We start from the raw sequence: 17,401 nt of genomic DNA on the forward strand, positions 1-17,401 counted from the left end.
AATACTTACAAGTCTCATACCTTTCCCCTCAAATTTGACAGCCAGGGTGCTCATCAAAAAGCAACCCTGCTTGGATACACTTTTGCACGGTGTCAGATATGTTGGGCTCCATGATTTCACTTTATCAAACATATGAAAACAAGAATCCTCTATGACATATGTGTTAGGTGAGTTGGTATATTCATGTGTCTTGAGCAAGGAGGTCTTAAGTTTGAATATCATTTGGCAGATACATGAAAGAGCATACTTGAGTGAAGAAATGCTCTCTTTTGCTCACTTTTGTGTGCCAATAATGCTCCATTAGAAATGGTTTTTTGGGGTGCCAAAAGTAGGGCATGTGGGGGTGCATATGAGAAAACACCATTAGAAATGGTTTTGCGGGTGGCAAAGTACGGCCTTTGGGGGTGCATATGACAAAGCACTTTGCATAGAAATACCTAGAGCCATCCATCTATACCACTCCCCGTCCCTCTTATGGGCTTTACACACTTTTCCTAGTATTCCGAATGGGCAAGGATATGGCGATAACTGAAATTCTTGGCAAAACCACGAGGCTCTAAAGACCCTTACATTTCAAGAGGCAAAGTACCACATTTGATAGTCTCACCAATGAAGTTAACATGGGTGTGCGAATACTGCCAAAGGTTAGAAGTTTTTTCTTTTTGAATCCATAAAGTTGTGTACTCAGCTTTCAGTTAATATCAATTACATATTAACCATGGACAACCAAGGCACAAGGAGAGGAGAGAAAAACGAAATCGTGGATTTTTAAAAAAAGGTGGATTTAAAAAAAATAAAAGGACAAAATCCTATCGATATTCCTGCTTCCATTCCTGATTTGACCCTTTATATTTCGGCTTCTATTCCTACGTTTTGCTTCTTAATGTCTTTTACATACCGCAACAATGAGCAAGTTGAGTACTAGTATATACAAAGGTTAGAAGTTTTAAGTAGGTGGTAGAAGGAAAGGCATAAAGTGCCTCGTCACCAAGCTCCTCAATTGTGATGAGGAGGTACGTAGTCTCTTTCTTTTTATGATGTCATCAATGTAGTCTCTTGTTATTCCTCTCAAGTCTTAGCTTGATTTTGTTTTGTAGGAGGATATTCCCGGGCCTTTGGAAAGCTGCTGAAATCACTTCTAATGAAAACAACCAGGAAGAAGATGCAGGGGAGCAAGGGCAAGATATGGGAGATTAGCAAGAGGAGGATGCTAGTGACGAGGAAGATTAGTGTCAGTCCAATCATGTGTTTAGTGTCAGCCAGGTCATCTGTTTTATCACTATTTTGTATGCCTAAGGGCTTAAACCCTTTCTTTTTGTATCCCAAACTCAATGTAAATATTGATGATCAATACAATGTTTGTGTTCATCTCCAATAATTGCATTTTTAATATGTTCCAAATATTTACATGTCCTTAGATGGCTACAGCCATTCTAGGACAGTCTGGGCAGTGAGGGAGGATGGTCCCCCCTGGGGCCACTACCCAAAAACTTTTCAGTTAACAGAGTCAGTATTAAGCTCGGTAACAGAGTCGATGTTAGAGTTAGTATAACAGACTCTGTATTAAAGTTGGTATTAGAGTCAGTGTTAGAGTTGGTAACAGCCTCGGTATTAAAGTCGATATTAGACTCAGAAATGCAGTTTGAATACCGATTCTAATACCAACTCCAGTACCGACTCTGTTACTGACCGTACATCACCGAGGCTAGTACAGACTCCGATGCTTTGAAAAAAATTGCCAAGTGTGATATCCTCGATGTTAGAGATATGTTGTAGTGATGGTATTATTGGAGTTACATTCCATGTCATGAGCTGATTTTTTATGGTTTTGAGGACAAAAAAATGGTTTGTAGCATAGGTACTAATGTCATGCAAATAATGGTATGGGCCAAAGGCCATGGTCAACTATAAAAGGATATTAATAAGTGTAATGTGGAAAGGGGCACAAATAAGTTTCTCTAGTAATAAGAGACACAATTCTCTAGTAATAAGAGACACAATTCTCTATGTAATTTCCTTTGTAGAATGTAGTTTTTTATATAGGAAGAGGTTTAGTATGTAGTTATTTATCTAGGTAGAAGGGAAAACTTTGACATTTGAATCTAGGAAATTAGGCAATTTTCCCTAGTTCTTTAAAAAATTTCAATATAGTGAATGGTCAAAATTTCCTTGTGTAATTATAGATCATCTCCATGGCCAAAATCAACTAGCCTCTATCTAGGTTGGTGACTCCTTTTAGGTCGAGGACTGACTTGCAGAAGGCAACCAAACAACGTTGTTATCTTACAATATATGAAAAAAAAAACATAGTAAAATCATTAATGTTTCTCTAACACTGATCTAGGGATTGAACGTGTGGAAATTGTGTGCTAGCAATGTGACAATATTAGTACCCCACTCTTTTTACTTGGCCACAGCATCCAACACCATGTGGCTTGCATGTCCATCAATTATGAGTAAGTGCATGTAGGTTGGTGTCACTGCATTAAGAAGCGTGTCCTTGAAATGCAAGCAGAGAATAGTTAGCCCATCATCCATGCTTTGTTTTGCATTGACATGAATGTGAGAAGCGTGTCCTTGTAATGCAAGCAGAGAATAGTTAGCCCATCATCCATGCTTTGTTTTGCATTGACATGAATGTACCTTCCTCACATTGGCTAAAAAATTATGCAATGTGCAATGATCTGTTCCTTTGAAGATGTAATGTCCAAGAAGTGTAATATTAGCTTCAGCACCTTCCTCACATTGGCTAAGGTAATTGTGCGAATGTTCTTTTGCCTTTGAAGATGTTATATCCAAGAAGTGTAACATTGGCTGCATTTACATAATAAAGGATTGTACACCACCCCCTAGAATCAAGCCTCAATATTCCATACACTTGCCTTGACCCTTTCGAGCGAGCATTCCTCAATCTTTCTAGCATGCACACTCGTGTCTCATCAGCATTTCATACATTTTGAGGTGGATATTAGTCTAGATTGTACATGATCTCCAAGTTGTCATGGAAAGTGGCAACAATTTCGAGACGAAGACTCACAACTCGAGAGTGATCAAGTGGCTTGGCCACTCGAAAGGCTGGCTAAAGGTGCCACCTTTGCAAAACATGTTTGACATATGAAATTTTAGAAATTTCCCTCACTACCAACATAAATTGTTTTTCACTACAAAGTTTAAAAAGTATTATGTTTTCAAGTTGAAATTTGATGACATTCGCAACAATCACTATTAGTACTAGGGTACTACAATAGAGCCTCTAACTTTTTCTCCTCAACACGTGGTTGAAGCCGAAAGATCATTATAAACATATGATATCACTACGAGATCTATTATTTTAATCAACTCCACTAAAGCATACTGCTTATGCATTTGACTTATAGTTCAAGCGTTGAATATTGAGGTTGAACACATATGCATACATACACTTCATGAAAACTAAAGCATATATAATAAACATATGATATCACTAAGATATCTATTTTTTAAATCAAATCCACTAAAGCATATTGCTTATGTGTTTACTTATGGTCGGAGTGTTGAATATTCATGTCAAACACCTATGCATACATACACTTCACGAAAACTAATTTTATGGTTCACAAAAAAAATTACAATGTAATAATATTTTTATTTATCTTTAAATCAAGTGTTTTATAACTAAAAATATGTGCTTGTGTGGTAGCACCATGGATTTCTCCACTGGTACTTGATACTTTAAAACATGCACAAATTATGTCCTCCTTGGTAGCTCGAAGTTTACGAGCCCATAGATAATTCAATTGGACACCTTATAATTTGTATTTAGGCATTTTACCTCCTATGCTAGTGCAATAATTTTGATGCATGCCCCCTCATCTTATAGAAAATGTTTAAAAGCTACTTCATAAAATATAACCCAAGACATGGAAGGAATAAATGTACAAGCCTAAACTCAAGCATATTTTTGTTCAAAAAATATATACGAAATATATTTTTGTTATCAGCAAGACTAGCCAAATTAAAAATTAAAAAATTAAAAAGACTGTCTATGTTAAGATCATTCGTAATTTAAAAATAGCTTTGTTTTGAAGAAGTTTGAACCTTGGGACGTTATATATTACCCTAGAAACACTTTCCAAACACCAACAAACAAAATTCCTAGTCATGGGAAAATATTTTATATGAGTTTTCATAATTTTAGAGTTGTGAGATACAGCAAATACTTGTCTACACACGGAATTCCTCTTTAAAAAAAGCTCAGGTGCTCTACTTTTCAACGTTGTTGGGTGATCCATGATAAAATGTTCAAATCAGAGAGGGTTGCTTTCACATGGCATATGAAGAAGAGAGTTCACCAAGATTCTAAAACCCAAGGGCATGTGAAACCGCGTCGCTCAGTCTCTTGCGCTGTGGGCGCCGTCCTGCTTGTTTTGCAATCTCTTAAGGGATCAGTTCTGCAGCCTATTGTCATCTCTGGCTCTGCCTTGCCTTGCCTTGATCACTGTCACCCACCTCGCGTCTTTAGAGACCTGCAGCACCATGAAGAAGCCCATCTGCATGCTGGCGTCCGCCGCCTGCCTCCTCTCCCTTCTTGTGCTCTCTCTGGGAGCTCGCACTCTCCCCTGCAGTACCGGTAACCCTCTTCTTAATCATACCCAATTTAAGTTAATCCAGTTTGTTTAATGATTATGGTCTTCCCCTAAACATTTTAAGGTATGTATGTTGTCTCATTGTCGCAGGAGAGAAGACGGCTGCTCCGAGCAACGGTGTTAACGAGGTCTTTCCTCTCTCTCTCTCTCTCTCACACACACACACACACAAAAACACGCACGCACGCGAACACACCCACACACGCACGCAAATACGCGCGCGCACACACTCAGACATGTTTTATTAACACAGCCTTTGCATCGTGTTTGAGCCGCAGTTATCGCATCGACGTGAGCTGCTCGTAGACCACGAAGATTACATATGCTCTCCGCAGTGTGCATCTCAAACCCAGAGCTCGACATCCCCACCCTGACACGCCCTAGCTAAGATCGAATCTCCTCTTTGCCTGCTAAGATCTCCCCATCCCAACACAGTTTTTTACAAGCTCCGATTCAAGCAATAACAATTATTTATTTGGCCCTGGCCCCTTACCCTGTATATAAAGATATTTTTCGTTTCCTTAATTTTTAAAAAAGCACAAATATTCGTGCCTACCCACGTTGAGAGTTATTCCAGGGTTCGGGAAAAGACGAGTTCGCTTTAGCCTAGAACTTGTTCAACTTCGGGAAAATCCTTCTCAAATTCTTATGAGACAGAAATAAAACCCTTTCAAATTTTACAAGTTTTAGTTATATTTTCTAAGTTCACATAGAAAATACCATCTCAAAAATAGCAATTTCCTTCTCATTTAGTGGTGAAAGGATTTAGTTCCTTTTCCCTAAAATTGTTTTCCTAAACCCTGAGTTATTCTACTTAAAACTTCTAATTTTTCGCAATATTCACAAACCTGATCAGTGACAGTCTGACACTATCAAACGGGTTACTTTGCCTCGTGAAATGTAAGGGTCTTTAGGGCCTGGTGGTTTTGCCAAGAATTACTAGTCATCTCCATATCCCAGCCCATTGGGAATACAGTAAAAGTGTGTAAAGCCCATTGGGAATACAGTAAAAGTGTGTAAAGCCCATGAGATGGGCGGGGAATGGATGGCTCTAGATATTTCTATGTGGAGTACTTTGTCATGTGCACCCGCAAAGGCCCTGCTTTGCCACCCGAAATACTATTTCTAATGGTACTTTGTCATTTGCACCCCCACATGCCCTACTTGCCACCCAAAAAAAACCATTTCTTTTTTTTTGGGACCAATAATTATATATATATATCAGCAAAAAAAAAAAAGTTTTTTACATCAAAATAAAGCCAAGTGTCAACATCCTATCCCTACCCCCACATCTCTATTTACTATTGTTTAGCAATTCACATAACAAATTCCATCTAAACAAAAGAGGATTGTTCCCAAGACGCATGATAATTCAACAGAATAGAAGTCTCCATTAATGCTTCAGTGGTACACCCTCTCGGGGTTTGTTTATCTAGCACATCTCCCTTGACTAGATCTTAATAATGGGCCTTGTCCCCACAGGGTTCTCTATGAAAGCCATCTACTTCTCTTTCAAGTACCATCTTTTAGTCTTGGGACCAAACTTCACTTGATTATGCTTCACATCCAAGACCTGCATCAATTCAACTATAAATTAGGTTTCCCTAGTATGCAAGAGGGATTCTAGGCCAGAACAATAGTCGGTTGATGCCATTTTGCATCCTCTATAACATCAAATCCAGACCATCAATCTATAACTTGTTCACACAAATCACAAATCTACACATATACATACATTTATGCATCATTCCTATCACATCCAAGCCAACATCCAAAAGACCATTTCTAATGGAGCATTGTTGGCACACAAAAGTGAGCAAAAGAGAGCTTTTCTTCACTCAAGTGTGCTCTTTCATTTGTTTGCTTGAGGATATTCGGACTTAAGACTTTCTCACTCAAGACACATGAATATACCAACTCTCCCAATGCATATGTCGTAGAGGATTCTTATTTCCATATGTTTGATAAAGTGAAATCATGGACCCTAACATGTCTAGCACCATGCAAAAGTGTATCATGCCTGCCAAATTTGACAGGAAAGGGATGAGACTTGCAAGTATTTCAACATTTTCATGTAATTTATGATGAGACTGAGATATATTTTTGCAAGTTTTTTTACATTCAAAATGCCTGTCAAAAATCAAGTGTGTATCCAAGTGTGGGACCCACTATATATGACAAAAGCACCCCCGCATAGGTATATCTCCTTCTGAGATGGATAGGGAGACCCCCACATATGACAAAAGCACCCCCGCATAGGTATATCTCCTACTGAGATGGGTAGGGAGACCCCGACATATCACCTTTTTCAACTAGCAAAGCTAACTCGCAGCCCTTATGCATGTCAATACAACAATAGACTTCTCCTCGTCACTATCAAAACCAAATCAAGTTATTTACTGGCTAAAATTCTTTGCAATAGTTGTATTGGCTCCCACCTCTCTTACTATCAAAACCAAATCAAGTAATTTGTTGGCTGAATTCTTCAAAATAGTAGTAGTGGCTCCCACCTCTCTTGCTCCATGAATATAATAGCTGCACTTCAATTGACTTGACATGGCATGGTTTTTGTTATCTAGTCGTGCATGATATAGTGATGTGCCATGATACGTACCATTCATGGGCAATCAATGTCCATCCTTTTGGATGGTGGTTCCTTGAAAGACACCATTTAGGACCACTTGGCTTATAAATTAAAGTTGCGTACCATGGTGGACATGAGTGACCCCATTTCCATGCAAGGAAAAAAGCACCGTCTTTGGGTTTTTGAGTAGCTAGAAGATGCCCCTTTGTCTTTAGGACGTATTTTAAGCATCACACCTTTAAAATGTAGCCTTTGTATCATGTGGATGTCATTCAATTTCATCCTTGGTTGTTTAATCATCAAGGGTGGTCTACCATTGGACACCATGAAAGCATGTTTCATGCTACCAATCAAGATGTTTCTTGATGACATCATCATCTTCAATTGATCGAGAGACGTGCATAAGGGCTCTTTGAAATTGTCACTACGTGTGATTTCAAAATTTTATATTCATGACAATTTATCAAGATGTTTCTTGATGACATCCTCACCTTCAGTTGGTCAAGAGATGTGCATAATGTCTCTTTGGAATTGGCACTGTGTGATTTCAAAAAACTTGTTTTGCAACTTCACTTCACAAAGATACCAGGACTAAGAGCATGTTCAAGACCATGGTTATAATGATTACTTCTAGATGCCATCATGGTGTGGAAAAGGTTGTCTAGGATCTAGACCATATGAAGTAGCATATTAGAGAAGAGATTTGGAAGGCCTAGACAAAGTAAATCTACAAGGCCAACAAGTATAACCAGTCTAAGCAATTGGGTTTATCTACGAATTTAGAAGCAATACATCAAAAACTTTACGGAAACTCTTCCAAAATTGCTTCAAAGAAGGGTCATATAAAGATCCAGTAGAGTAGGGGCTAGGCAGCTGCTAGAACCCCCCATTACTTTAATACCCTAAAATAGGAGCAACTAACAAGGGACCATTTTGAACCAAAAGAGACAACTCGATTGTTGAAGTACACTCCACAATCGAGTTGGGTCAATTGTGGGATACAGAAAGTAAGTTGAGGCCCAAGTTAGGAATAAGATAAACATTGTCCAAAGTTTCTTGATTGGGGCCTATTGTAGTGTCAAAAAATACAGTGCCAATAGATTTGATGGGCATCAATGTATTCTTGCCACATCGAACTTCACACTTAGCAGGATGGTGAGAGATGAAAATGTCAGAATTGTGTGCCATATGGTGTGTAGCTCCACTGTTGACTATCCAAGTGACCAGATGGCCACAGGGAAGAGTTGGGTGGGATTCGAGGATTGGCACAAATTGATCATCAGGTAATTGATAGATCTGAATGAGGGCAAAAGCATCCATACGCTGATTGCCTTGTCTAGCTCGATGTTTCTCCTTCCTTTCGAAAGAGTGGCCAAAGTCTAACTCGGATGTGGCCTGAGTGACATTGGCCAAGGGTCTAGGATGAGGTGTAAGAGATGACCAATCAGACATCCCTTCCAGGGTGGCGAACCATACTAACAGGGGGGTGGATCTTGAGCGATTTGACTAATGGTTCGCCACTACTCGAAAGATCTAGGCCAGTTTGTACCAATTCCTTGTTGTTGGTTCCTTGGTGGGGGACCCTATAGAGTAGGTGCTAGAGTATTATCCCCTTTGAACTGCCAATTTGGGGCATTGCTACCACCTTGGTTGTTTTGGCGATTCGAGATGTTGGTGTTAGGATTGTTACCTCTCTTTTCCCTAGCTTTGATGCCACACTCATCATCAACATGTCCAGACATCTGGTTTGAGTGCAGTATCTATTCTTTTTCAGAATATTTTGCTAGTAGGGAGTGGGTGTCGAGGCAAGGGTGTTGGGTCATTGTTCTTGCCTTGAGGTTTGCCTTGATTACCTAGGTTGCTATTCCCCTTCCCTTGTTGCCCTTTGTGGGTCAAGGTGGTATTGGAAACAAGGTCCCCCTCTTGGGTACAGGAGGAAGAAGATGTCTTCTTGTGGTCAAACTGCTCATGCAACTGAGCAAAGTGCAAGAATTGGCACTCACACTCATACAAGCTAGGCATAGGTTCTAAACTAATGGTTTGTGTGACAAAAGTAAAGAAACTAGGTGGCAACTTGTTCAATAATGTGATGACATGTACTTCCTAAGACTAGGTAGAGCCAATGGTGGCATGCTCCATGTTAAGGCGTCGGTACTCAGTGACCTTGACTTTCAAGTCAACCCCCTTTTGATAGAGAATTTTTGGATTTGATGCTTGATATCAATGCGACGCGTGCGATCGTGTGCTGCATATCTCTATGTAAGGTGTGCCCATTTGTCAGAGACATAGGGAAACTATTGGAGTTTTGAATGAAACTCCGGCAGAAGTCCTTGCATGAGCTCTGATATGGCAATGGCATTCCTAGCTTCCCAATAGCGGATGACTTCAGGAGATGCTAGAGAGGGCTGGGGTTTCAGTTCAAGTCCCCTCACCAGGTTCCAAGACCCTTGGGTAGTGAAAACCTCTTCCATCATAAGGTTAGCCCCAGCTGGTGTAATTAGACCCATTAAAATGAGTCTTTTCTGTGGAAGAATTTCTAGATATAGAGACATGGAGGAAAGGAGTTGGTGGGGTATAGGATGGCTGGTACCCATATCCGAAGTGTAGAGGATTAGGTGGTACTCCAAAAGAACCACTAATACCCGGCACAAGTGTAGGACCTCATGAGGGTAATCCATAAGATGGGATATAAGGCTCGGCACTCAGCGTAGGTGGAATATCTAGCTGAGGCACAAATCCTTGAGTAGGCACATCAGCTAGTACTGGTGTAGTACCTGTGATGGGTTGGTAACCTATTTGATACCTTAGAATGCTAGGTGGCGACACAGTGCCAGTAGGCATAGTGTCAAGAGATCCCTATGTTGGGTAAAACCCATATGTAGGTCCTTGTGGAGGTGTAACCGGTAATGGCTACATGCCAACACTAGTAGAAAGAAACATGGGTTGGCTAGGAGGGTTTTGTGCTTGAGGTTGTGCAATGTTCCAAATCACATTAGGGGCATGAATAAAAGGTGAACCAGAAGAGAAAACAGTGTTATCTCCTTGTACACCAGTAGTCTGGGAGCGTACTTTGCTCCTAGACCCTCCTTTATTCAGGTTCAGAATTACTTCAGGGATCGAGGGCAGTATTTGGTACCATAGGTTGAACCTATGCTATAGAAGACGATACCCAGGAAGTGTTAGGCACATAAGCACACGGTCTCCGGCTGAGTTGATGAAAATGGATCTTGGCGGATGACCATGGTGGTACATGTCCTCCCTGAGAGGAAGAACCAAACCGAAGTCCAAGCTGTTGGCTAGACTGCGTAGTAGGGCTCTCCAGGGGTCCAGTACAGGCACACTGGTTGTAGGCATGTATCCTCCTCTAGAAGCAAAGTTTGATAAGCATGGTGAGGAAGGACAAGATGCCAAAGGTGTAGAGGGTGAGTAGTAGAGAGGCTGATCGACTCCCAATGTAAGACCACGAACGGGGCTCTCTAATCAGTAAGAAATCCCATCCTCTGTGTGGTCTAGATCTGAGTAAGGAGAATCAACATCTGGTGACAAAGGCTAGTCCTCCGGAATCATGAGTAGACGATCCATGGTGTATGCTCTCGAGATCTTCGTTCCCTTTACTCATGATAGCTCTGATACTATGTGAGGGCAAAAGGACGAAAGAACCAGATGTGCGAGAGATCAGAGCAAATCAACATAGCATGAAATGGATGAATGAGTGTATGTATAATGGTGAAGTAATCCAGGACAAGAGGCCCTCTGATGTGAGGTAACTCTAAGTAGTAGACCAGCAGAGAAGCAAAGACAAAGTCAAAGCAAGAGGCTCAGTCGATGAGACGAAGGCTCACGTCGAGGACAATGGTGGCACTTCCTGAGGAAGTAGAGGCTGTAAAACGCAGAACTGCCGTGGATGATGAATGTCGAGTCATCTGGCTGCAGCAAACAGGACGGAGCACGGCCTGACCTGGTTGTGTGTTGCAGAATACAGAGAGAGCAGAAACGCTACAGACGGTTGAAAGTGATGCAGAGGGCTGCCAATGTGTAGTTGATGATGATCAGCGTTGATGACCCGGGCTTCCTGCTATCGTATGATGCGCGAGAGGTATGAGCGCCGGCTGTGGTTGATGTAGAGTTCATTGAGTTATTAGCCAAGCTGCTGCAGTGCGTTGCTGAAAACGCAGGAGTTGAAGCGCTCGTAATAGACAATCGCTGATATGATGATGGTTGATGCGATGATTACGTTGGTTGACGTGTTGATTTTCATGATGTTGGTCCAGGCGGCTGCATCCCTAAATAGCGTTGGAAAACCAGAGAAGGCAGCAAGGTTTTTTAGGTGAACAATAAGGGTGCCGTTTTGGGCGGCTCATACCACCGCTGAATTCCACCATCCGTACAGTGTTTAGATATCTTAAGATAGGTATCAATACTTGAATTTAAAAATGATAATTCTTCTCGAAGTGTTTATAATTCTTAAATTATTAATCTGCTGATAGATTTATCAGAATAAAATGTAAATGTTTCTTCGGTTACTCAATTTGATTGGGGATTTTTTTTGGCGAGCAAATTCAGGTGAGTAGTTTCCAAAAAATGGCGAGCGGTTTTAAAATAATGGGGTTTTTTTTTGCTACATTTGTGTGACATCTACCCCTCTCTCTCTCTCTCTCTCTCTCTCTCTCTCATCAAAGGTAACATAAAATTATTCCAATAAAATGATACATCTCAATCAAAAAGAAAAATAAAATTACTCCAATAAAATGATACCCCAAAACATTCTTACACATCCCATACATCACTGATGTTAAACTTGGAACATCAGTTGTCCACTAAAGTAATTCAAGGTAAGTCCATTCTCTGCGTAGACATTCGGTTACCTCTCTTTCTGTCAAAATTGGTTGGTTGGATAAACATATTTTCATTTTGGCTTAATCACATGACTCTAATGTACACAAAGTATAAGTGCTTACATGCTAAGTAGGGTTTTGCTTTTTTGCCCTTCTCAAAAAATCTAGACATGAGCATGACGGATGCATTTTTATGTGCACATCATAGCTTTCCACATGAGAACCTTCTCCAAATGTCTCAATGGTGTAAGCCTCATGTTCGGAAGATTGAAACACTTGCACTTGTGTAACTTGTGTATTAATATCTAGTGCTTTCTTGATCCTTTTTGTAGCTTCTTCTAAAATGCCTATTTCGTATCTTGTGTGATGGCCATCTCATAACATATCATTTCTAAATGTGTTTGTCTCTTCCCTAGGCATTTCTGGTTGACTTGAGTTCATAGGAGTTTGGTGCTCCCTTCCCACCAATGGCTTACTCTATAAGTTATAGCCTGCAAGCACCAAACACATACACCTCTCTCTCTCTCTCTCTCTCTCTCTCTCTCTCAAACACAATATTGATATCCTCATAGAATTACTCACTATCCTCCATAACTCTCTTTGGAGAGACATCTCCATGATCTCAAACCACCTCAAAGGCATAACCAAGATCATTTGCTCTTATTCCGCTCAAGGGGTCCACCTAAAAATATGTAAGTATAGCACGTGAGTTCAAATGAAGGGGTTTTTTAACTCAAAATTTAAGGTAAATTTACATAAATATATTTACAAAAAGGGTTTTTTTAATCAATTTTGAAAAAAAATCCATAATTCTATAAATAAAAAGGGATCAATTTATTCATGAAAAACTCACAAGGGGTTTTTTAAATACCCCTTGAATGCATGTGATACATAGGGTTTCATAGTAGTGCACTCCCTGAGCTGAAAGGCACGATAAACATCATGTGCACTTGTGGACAGACATCCACCTCAAAGACACAGACCAATATCATGTTCTCTTGTGGAGAGACCAGACCAACATCATGTGCTCTTGTGAAGAGACCAAACCATCAAAAAACCACACCTCAAAGGCACGCCTAACATCATGTGCTCTTCTTCTACCTCTTTTTAAAGTTTTCTTTGATTTTTTCCCTCTTTATTTTTATAAATTTTCTCCATAACCTACCAAAAAGATAGAAGCTAAAAACATTTAAAAACTTGTATATAAAGTACAACCACAAAACAAGGAAAAACATAATAATTTCATGCCAATGACATATCTTAGTGTATCTATATATTATGCAAAATCCAATCAAGAATTCAAACCCTTATCCATCCATAGGGATCAAGCACATCACAAATTGACCATTATAGATTAAAAAACACACACATATTCATTTAAGATATCCAATCAAAGCATTCAAACCCTTGTCTATCCATAAATATCAATCACACCACAAATTGATCATTATAGATTTAAAAACACACACATTCATTTCAGATATCCAATTGAAGAATTCAAACCCTTGTCCATCCATGGAGTTCAATCACATCACAAATTAATCATTATAGAATTACGAACACATACATATTCATTTCAGATATCCAATCAAAGCATTCAAACCCTTGTCCATCCATAGAGATCAATCACATCACAAATTAACCATTATAGAATTGAAAACACATACATATTCATTTGAGATATCTAAACGGTCATTATATTTGAACTACCATATAGCTCATCAACCATATGTTTGAATGTGGCATGTGATGTGGCGGATTTCCCATCATATTCATGAAATTAAATCAATGTCCCACTTCTTAATTGGAGAAAAGAAAAAATTTAAAGTACAATAATGTAATAGATATCTTTAAAAAGTCTAATGTTTAATTACGTCATTCAAAAAATTTACAAGAAACGCATTGGAATCTTTCACCTTGCATAGCCTTTCCTTTTTTCTCCAAGCATTTGTGTTACCATTCGTGAGAGGGTGTAAGAGATGTTCTATTTCTCTACAACTTAGTGAGTACACCAAATACTCCTCTTATTTTTTATTTGAGATGACTTGTTTGCATGTTGAAAGAAAAGGACAATATTGGATTCTACCTTACCTTCTTGAGCAACACACATACAGATGCAGTAGCTCTTTCTCATGTCGTATTGGAAACTCAATGTTGGATTTGTGAGCCAATGTTAAAATTTTCTTGGATCATGTGTAGTACAATCAAGCTTCCTCTTAAAAATGCCTTTCATGGTAGTACAATCAAGCTTCCTCTTAAATATTTTAGTTGTAGTATTAATATTAATTCAGTTGCGTCATCATATATAGATATTGGCACAAATATTAGTTGGCATGTGACGTGACAGCTAACATGGAAAATAACTACCACATCATATTGTCAACGCTCAGCAATATGATGTGGTAGCCATGCCAATTGCCATCAACACATTAAGAAAATGAAACTACGAAGTCATTGGATGTACTTGTTGGTCGGGTGCTACTTTTACAAGTAAAATGTGGTTTTCATTAGCTATAGGGTCTGTATATGCACGTCTTCCCCCATGGCATGTGTTTTCTGATGGTCTCCATGAGTCCATGGATGCTGCAGCTTGTGTATAATGTTTTTTTGGCTCTTTCTTGTGGTGCAGTTTACTATGGTAATGCAAGTTGTACTTTATCCTTGGCCATCCTGACAAGGTTCGTAGAAATGAGAAGGGAGAGTTTTGGCTGGCCATGCATAGCAGGAGGAGCCACTTCATTGAGCACATGAGCCCCCACCCTTGGATACAAGCTTTCATGGCTAGGCTACCTATACCTCTCCCAATACATCTATTCGCTCATGTTGGCTACCCACCCACATGCAATGATGGCTCATTTCAACAAGGACGGTGAGCTTTTATAGATGTTGGAGGACTCTGAAGGCAAAGTCATGAAGATAGTGAAGTAGAGCAAAGAGAGAGATGGCACTCTCTGGATAAGCTTTGCTATAGTTCCTCACATATCTCTCTTTTCCCTTAATAGACCATAATCTATAGCAAGTTGGGTTTTGTTCTCCCCCCCTTTTTGGGGTTGTTCAATAGCTGCACATCCTCTTGATAGAGCTCAACCCATCGAGTATGCAATCGACATGGAAGTATGCAATCGACATGGAAGTATGCAATCGACATGGAAGTACATGCAATAATGCCACCTTGCATAAGACACCATACACATCATTACTCAGTTACATTGATTCAGTGTGTGAGCATGGACTTGGGCACGGGTGTGTTTGTGTTTTATGTAAATACATCATTGATTTGGTTTTTGCAACACCTACTCCTCAAACTTCTTACCATCATGTCCATACTCAGCCAAGTGGCAATGATGTGGCAATGAACTGCCACATATCATATTATCAAGCATCAGCAACAAGAAGTTCTAGCTTTCATCTGCATTATTTGTTTGATGAGGAGTAAGTGTATGTGCTTATACTCTACCACAGTCAACAACACTTATTATTTAGGGAAGCACTAATTTTAGAGAGAGGGCGTTCAATTGGGGGAAACGCTCCTAGATTTGCCCAAGATTTTATCAAGCTCATACTAAAGGGGTATGTAGCCATTTTGATGCTTCACATAGCTCTAATCTCAATTTGGAAATAATGCTTAATTTTCTTGTGAAAATTATAAGAAGTTAGTTTTTTTCTTTCTTGAGTGATTTGTTGGTTGTAGATTGATCTTCAGGTCATTAAACCTTAGAAAAAATCCTAAGTGAAATCTCCTCTTGATTGGTGAGTATCTAGAGTTTGAAACAATTTTATTAGTGAGCTTATTTTATAATTAACCAAGGAATAAGAGGAAAATTGAAGCTAGGGCCATGAATCAATCCTAAAAGCTAAGCCCCCATGCTTTCAAATCTAAAATCAGGTCAATCCTTTGCTTAATATTTGCTAATATCATTTTTAGCATAATTGAATATTGTTAGTGAGAGATTAAGGTGAATTAGAGTTTTCACTATATAGGTGAGATCCTTTTGTGAGAGTGCTTAGATTTTATTAATGAGGGCATCATATGCTTAGGTTTTATTAATGACGGTGCATTATGGTTATATTGTATTAATTGTGTGTGTTTGTGAGAGATTGAGAGACAGAGGGAGAGGTGAGGTGTGTGTATGTGTGTTTGAGAGGGAGCACCAATTTAAGAGAGAGGGTGTTCAATTGGGGGAGCACCAGTTTTAGGGAGAGGGTGTTCTCAACCAACCATAATTATTAAGGTAGGTGGTGATTTCTCGCCTTATTAATCCACCTAAAGTCCATCAACTAAGATATTCATCCATCTCTAATTTTTTTGTGATGATGTAGATGATGGCAAACTCTTAAATTTCCAATCAAAAGATGGCTTAGTTTCCTTCAAGTTTTAATCTTACTCAACATCTTGTTTTATGGCCATTGAGAGCCCATGAATGGAGTCTTACATTGGCCTCTCATACTTAATATATACTCTTATCATTCATGGCTAACTGAGAGCTCATGAATGGAGACTTTAGTTGGCCCCTCATACTCAACATATAAACTCTATCTTAAAGGAACCCCTTTTAGGATATCTTTAAAGCGTAGGAGTAGAAGAAAAACAAATTTATAAATGTATTCTTGTGGAATGTGCATTTATGAGCTTCTCAGTAAATTTAGAGTACAAATTTTTAAATAATGCTTTAAATCCATAAAGAAGTTATTTTAGATTGTTTTGTACCCATGAAAAATACTTCCATGTGCCTATAGAGCAATAAGTTTTACTCTCTCAAACTATTTTATCCTTGACTCAAGCTTATTAAAAATTGATATAGAACCAAGTCTTTCATGAATTTCTTTTCCATTAATGTATGGAACTAGAACTCGTTTCACATGGATTGTGGATTGCCAAGCTAGATCGCGGTTTTATATATAAATTTTTGGTACCCATAAATATTAGCTTAAAGCTATATTCAAGTTCTATATTTATCGTTTATCTTCAAATTTTCTTGGAGAATTTTGTAAGCCTTTGAGTAAAGTATACTAGAGCATTAGATAAAGGCATGATTGAGTTTCGTTTGACTTCCATAATTTTTGGAAAAATAACAAAAGCTTGAAGTTTTACAATGGCAACTTCAAGTAGTGTTGGTGTCCCATATAGAACATGAGTCATGGAGATGGCTATGTCATTGGTTGCCAAGAACACTTATTGATATTTTCCATGGATTTTGTATTCAATGTCTCATGTATGGAAGTGACTTTTATTAATATCTCATGTGTGTTTGCAATGTGTTGGTATGTGCATGTGTCAATAACCCGAGAGAGACACACACACAGAGAGAGAGAGACACACACACACACACACACACACGGAGAGAGAGAGAGAGAGA

General features: G+C 39.1%; 1 long non-coding RNA gene across 2 annotated transcripts in view; it reads left to right on the top strand.

Moving 5' to 3' along the window:
* Window positions 1-4,316: 4,316 nt before the first annotated feature.
* The window catches only part of LOC147628894 (uncharacterized), a 62,215-nt gene continuing 49,130 nt past the window's right edge, over window positions 4,317-17,401 (top strand). Inside the window, exons 1-3 of one of the 2 annotated variants that reach the window (XR_015267990.1) lie at window positions 4,329-4,609; window positions 4,716-4,753; window positions 4,904-6,119. This is a non-coding gene — a long non-coding RNA (uncharacterized LOC147628894). Of the gene's footprint in view, window positions 4,610-4,715; window positions 4,754-4,903; window positions 6,120-17,401 lie in introns of those variants that run through there. The other variant, XR_015267991.1, reaches the window with a different exon arrangement.

This window comes from Cibotium barometz, chromosome 18 (genome assembly GCF_041138505.1).
Source record: "Cibotium barometz isolate CiBa-2024 chromosome 18, ASM4113850v1, whole genome shotgun sequence".
Lineage (NCBI taxonomy): Eukaryota > Viridiplantae > Streptophyta > Polypodiopsida > Cyatheales > Cibotiaceae > Cibotium > Cibotium barometz.